Raw genomic sequence first — 6,000 nt, 5'->3', positions numbered from 1 at the left:
CTGGAAGCTCAGTGCAATCTATCAGCCTCCCGGCTACTGCACCTGATCATGTAGGATGAAACTTAACTCTCAGGCAGCCGCGTGTCAGTGAAAATGGCTACGTGTGTCAGCACTGACACGCGTGTCATAGGTTAGCCATCACTGTCTTATATGATCCTGCTGATGTTTCTGAGTGATAGTGGAGAGACACAGGCATGGGATGGTGGAGATAACAGTAAGTTTCTATCTCACCCCGAACACTCTATTCCCATCAGTACAGGTCATTATTTCCTAATAATGTCCTATAGGATCCTGCTGATACTTCTGGGTGATAAAGGAGAGACACAGTTACAGGCAGAGACTGCTGGAGAAAATAGTAAGTTTCTACATCACCGCACATGCTTTATTCCCATCATTACAGGTCATTACTTCTCTATAATGTCCCATATACTCCTGCTGATCCTGAGTGATAGGAGAGACACAGGCAGAGGCTGTTAGAGATAGTAGGAAGCTTCTATCTCACCCCAAGTGCTTTATTCCCCTCAGTACAGGCCATTATATCTCCATAATGTCCTATATGATTCTGCTGATCCTGAATGATAGAGAGACACGGGCAGAGGCTGTTAGAGATAGTAGGAAGCTTCTATCTCACCCCAAGTGCTTTATTCCCCTGAGTACAGGCCAGTATTTCTGTATAATGTCCTATATGATTCTGCTGATCCTGAATGATAGAGAGACACAGGCAGAGGCTGCTGGAGATAATAGGAAGCTTCTATCTCACCCCAAGTGCTTTATTCCCCTCAGTACAGGCCAGTATTTCTCTATAATGTTTTATATGATCCCGCTGATCCTGAGTGGGTGATAGAGCAGATTCTCTTCTACTTTGTGTGTGTAATGTGTGGGAGACATCATAGCATCTAGTCCCCAGCCAGCAGCTCTGAAGACTGTGACTCCCAGTGACTACTTGTTGCATAGATGAAACCAGAATGAATTTTTCCTCCACAATCAGCCTCCCCTGTGGCCTAGAAGTCGCTTATCTGATGGTGATGACATCACGCGATTAATCAGAACATTGGGGGAGAGCAGAAAAACGAAGAGGCTTTTAATAGGAAACATATGTTGCCGTTGATTTCCATGACAACCAGATGCAGTAACACTAAAAGCAGAAGGATACAATGTAACATAATAACGGGCCACACCCAGCAGCGGAGCACTGCAACTGCAGCGTACTACTACTCTCATCGTGCCATGACAGCCCTTCAAGGATCCACTGGAAACAACTAAGACTTTTAGGGGGGTTCATTTTTGTTTTTCTACTTTTTCCAATTTAGTATGATTTTTTTCATGATTTTCAGTTATCAAAAAAAAAAATACAAGGAACTAGAACTTTAAACCTTTAAACTTGAAACCACCAGGATTCCTTTGCATAGTTATAGAGATATATGATAACATTTCATTGATCTGGTATATATGCATGGGTGTACAGTTTGCTAATGTTAAAAGACTAAAGGACCTGTGAAGATGTAAGCCTGAGGAGGCCACGCCCCTCTCGGCTTTTTTATAGATATCCCTGGATACCAGGTACAATTTTAAAGTTTATTAAATGGGGATCTGTGGGAAACCATTTTTAGCTAACAGAGGGTTGTCAGGTAGTTCATAGGGCTCTATGGGAACCGGCCAGCAGCTGTATTTGTGAAAAATGTGACAGGTTCCCTTTAAGTGTTGATTTTTAGAAGGAAGGAGGCCATGGATAACAAATATAAGAAGAGTCACGGTGCCTGGATCTATGAGTAAGTGTCCCTGGTTCCATCACAATGGATTTTGGTATAAACTACACATAATTTGATTCATTTATTCTGCAATGATCCAGGGTCATTTTTTTTTGTACTCTAGTCACTTCCAGAGCTGCAATCTCAATATACAGGGCGATCTCAAAGCAGAAATATTCTCAATGCAGCTTTAAACCTGACAGAACCAGTGTGATATTATCCAGAACATACAGTTGGAGGAGGTAAAGGGTAAAATCATGAATTTTTATGTATACAAAACTTTTTTTTTCCTTTTCAGCCTCGTTTAGAAGTTTCTGGTGAAAAGTTCACGGTGTGTTGTGTTTTCTGCCCCGAGAAGAATGTGTCACATAACTAGAGGAATGACAGCACCTTGAAGCCAAGTTTCCTCTGAAAACCGTGACCCAAGTACAAATGTGGCCCCATCACACACCCCGAAGGAAGGATTCTGGAGAAAATTAAAGGTATTTTAACCATTTATTGGTCAGGATCTTTAAAAAATGCTTTGCATAAGTAAGTAGGAATAAAACATGTAGGAGAATGTATCAGAGCATCATGCTCAGCCCCCTGTATTCCTAAATAGACATTTACTCAATCCACAGGAACAGATAGAATCTTACTATTATCTCCAGCAGCCTCTATCTCACCCCAAGTGCTTTATTCACTCCTGTACAAGACACTACTTCTCTATAATGTCCTATACGATCCTGAGTATTAGATCAGAGATGCATACAGAGGCTGCTGGATATAATAGGAAGTTTCTATCTCACCCTAAGTGCTTTATTCTGATCAGTACAGGTTAGTTCTTGATAGAGAAGAGACACAGGTACAGACAAAGGCTGCCAGAGATAATAGGATAGTAGGAAGTTTCTATCTCACCCCAAGTGCTTTATTTACATGGGTACAGGTCATTACTTCTATATGCAGTTCTATATGACCCTGCTAAAGATTCTGAGTGATAAAGAAGAGACATATGCAAAGGTTGCTGGAAATAATATAAAGTTTCTATCTCACCCCTAGAGCTTTATTCACATCTGTACAGGTCATTACTTCTGGAACTCATAGTTAGTTTCTATTTCACCCCAGGTGCTTCATTCTCATTAACAGTGGTCAGTACCTCTATTACTGTTCTGTATAACCCAATTAATGCTTTTTATAGAGCAGATTCTCCTCTTCTTTCTGTGTTAGATCTATGTGAGACATCACAACAGCTAGCCTCCGGTCACAGACATGTATTCCAGTCTTGTCACCACTCCCTGAGAGCCTTGTGCATGATCTGTCAGCTGTAGCCCTCTTCCTCTACCCTGTTATGTGACATTTTGGGCTGATACATGAGCTTTCCCCCCTAGGTCTACACTCTATGTTCCTGATGTTCTGATAACTCTGCTCCGCAGCTGCACTGAGAACAATGTGGACTTCATAAGTGAAGGTGACCTCAGAGCGCCTGGCATTCAGCTGTGCCAATGTCTGCTCCGGAGAAGCACGCTGTGACAAACATCAGTCGCTTCAAAGTTTTTGTCCCATTTTCCACTACTCCAACACAAGGAAGGGGCGAGGAGGTTATTTGGGCCTCGTAAGGGGATGGAGATCATGTGACAAGATGCTCCAGATGATCAGCTTTTGGTGGCAAGTGCACAGTAGTCCATACAAGAATCTTATAAGATGCTAGGGCAATCCTCTGGCAACCCGCAGCACTCACCAGTGTCCCCAAAATCATGACACAGACTTGTCCCCCATACCCTCAAAATCAGGGGGGCAGTGGACATACATTTAGGATGCTAGTATTTGTGACCCCCTTTATTGGTATACTAGTGGGAGAGGGAAACAGAGAAGTGGACCCAGGACCCGACTAATGCCACATCACACACACATCCCTCATACATCCCTTAGACACATCCATCACACACACTCATCCGTCAAAGATCCACGACACATCCATCACACTTCCTTTGCACATCCATCCATCCATCACACTTCCTTAACACACATGCCTCGCACATTCATCACACACATCCATCCATCACACACATCCATCCATCGCACATCCATCGCACATCCATCACACACATCCATCACACACATCCATCCATCACACATCCATCCATCACACATCCATCCATCGCACATCCATCCATCACACATCCATCCATCACACATCCATCCATCGCACATCCATCCATCACACATCCATCCATCGCACATACATCCATCACACACATCCATCCATCACACATCCATCCATCGCACATCCATCACACACATCCATCACACACATCCATCCATCGCACATCCATCACACACATCCATCACACACATCCATCCATCGCACATACATCCATCACACACATCCATCACACACATCCATCTATCACATCCATCTATCACACATCCACCACCAGGGCAGGATTAAAGGTGGGGTTGGGGGGGCCTGGGCGCCAACTGGTGGGGGCCATTCCAACAATGTTTTTGGAAGTATATAGGCAGCCAGACCTGTAGTATATAGCCTGACAGCTCCTGTAGTATAGTATATAGCCTGCCAGCCCCCTGTAGTACATAGCCTGCCAGCTCCCTGTACTATATATCCACCATCCCCCTTTGGAATATAGACTGCCACCCCCTGTAGTATATAGCCTGCCAGCCCCAGTAGTATATAGCCTCCAGCCCCATGTAATATACAGCCACTAGCCCCCTGTAATATATATCCAGCCCCCAGTAGTATACAGCCACCAGCCCCCTGTAGTATACAGCCACCAGTCCCCTGTAGTATACAGCCGCCAGCCCCCTGTAGTATATAGCCGCCAGCCCCCTGTAGTATATAGCCACCAGCCCCCTGTAGTATACAGCCACCAGCCCCTTGAGGTATACAGCCACCAGCCCCCTGTAGTATACAGACACCAGCCCCCAGTAGTATACAGCTCCCTTTAGTTTACAGCCACCAGCCCCCTGTAGTATGTAGCCAGCCAGCCCCCAGTGGTATACAGCCACCAGACCCCTGTAATATACAGCCACCAGACCCCAGTAGTATACAGCCACCAGCCCCCTGTAAAATACAGCCACCAGCCCCCAGTAGTATACAGCCACCAGCCACCAGTAGTATACAGCCACCAGCCCCCAGTAGTATACAGCCAGCAGCCCCCTGTAGAATACAGCCACCAGCCCCTTGTAGTATACAGCCAGCCAGCCCCATATAGAATAGTCACCAGCCCCCGGTAGTATACGGCCACCAGTCCCCTGTAGAAAATAGCCACAAAATAATAAACTTTGTACTTACCTCACCTTCCCTTCCAGTGATCCCACAACGCTGCAGGTTCTTCCTCGTTCTTCGGGCAGCTGCCGGCCTCTGAAGACACAGCTGCCATCACTGGGGGAGATCGCAGATGCACTGTTTCGGTGGCAGCATGTAGTGATCGGATGCTGACCGTGTGACGTCATCACTCGCCGCCGGCGTCCCATCACAACCTGCTGCCGCCAAAACAGTGCATCTCCCCCAGCGATGGCAGCTGTGTCTCACTGACACAGTGCGATGCGGTCGGCCACGGAAACTGTCGGAAACTGGTGTGGACTCCTTCAAAAGTGAAAGTGGTGGGGGCCCCGGAGCTCAAGCCCAGGGAGCTCCTCCTTTAATCTGGCCCTGTCCACCACAGACACATCCATCCATCACCCTTCCTTAGCACATCCATCACACACACATCCATCATACACATCCTGCGCTTATCCATCCATCACACAGATATCCAACCATCGCACACCTATCACACATATCCCTCGCACATCCATTACATACACATCCATCACACATCAATCACACACATATTCATCATACACACATCCGTCACACACATATTCATCGCACACACATCCATCATACATATCCATCCATCGCACATCCATCACACACATCCATTGCACATCCCTCGCTCATCCAATGCATACACATCCATCACACATTCACCACACACATATTCATCATACACACATCCGTCACACACGTATTCATTGCACATCCATCAGACACACACATCCATCCCTCACACATCCCTTACACGCAGATCTATCACACACACATTCATCACAAATCCACTTGTCTGAACATTGAGTTCTTCCAGCACTAATTAAACTTTGTTTGTTGAAGTCACATGACCGCGTCCATTTAGGCAGAAATTAATAACATTCTCATTGCAGCCGCATTAAATGCAGGTAATTGGCTGAACATGGCATGTGCTCATAATTTTCG

General features: G+C 45.7%; 1 protein-coding gene across 1 annotated transcript in view; it reads left to right on the top strand.

Moving 5' to 3' along the window:
• The first annotated feature begins 2,138 nt into the window (after positions 1–2,138).
• ADD3 (adducin 3) overlaps positions 2,139–6,000 on the top strand; it is a 75,274-nt gene continuing 71,412 nt past the window's right edge. The window contains exon 1 of the mRNA XM_072131066.1: positions 2,139–2,230. The gene's annotated coding sequence lies outside the window, so the exon portion shown is untranslated. The remainder of the gene's footprint in view (positions 2,231–6,000) is intronic.

The sequence above is a fragment of the Engystomops pustulosus genome, chromosome 11 (assembly GCF_040894005.1).
Source record: "Engystomops pustulosus chromosome 11, aEngPut4.maternal, whole genome shotgun sequence".
NCBI classification, from domain to species: Eukaryota; Metazoa; Chordata; class Amphibia; order Anura; family Leptodactylidae; genus Engystomops; species Engystomops pustulosus.
The sequence above is the reverse complement of the archived record's forward strand: the minus strand, read 5'-3'. Positions and strand labels throughout refer to the sequence as shown.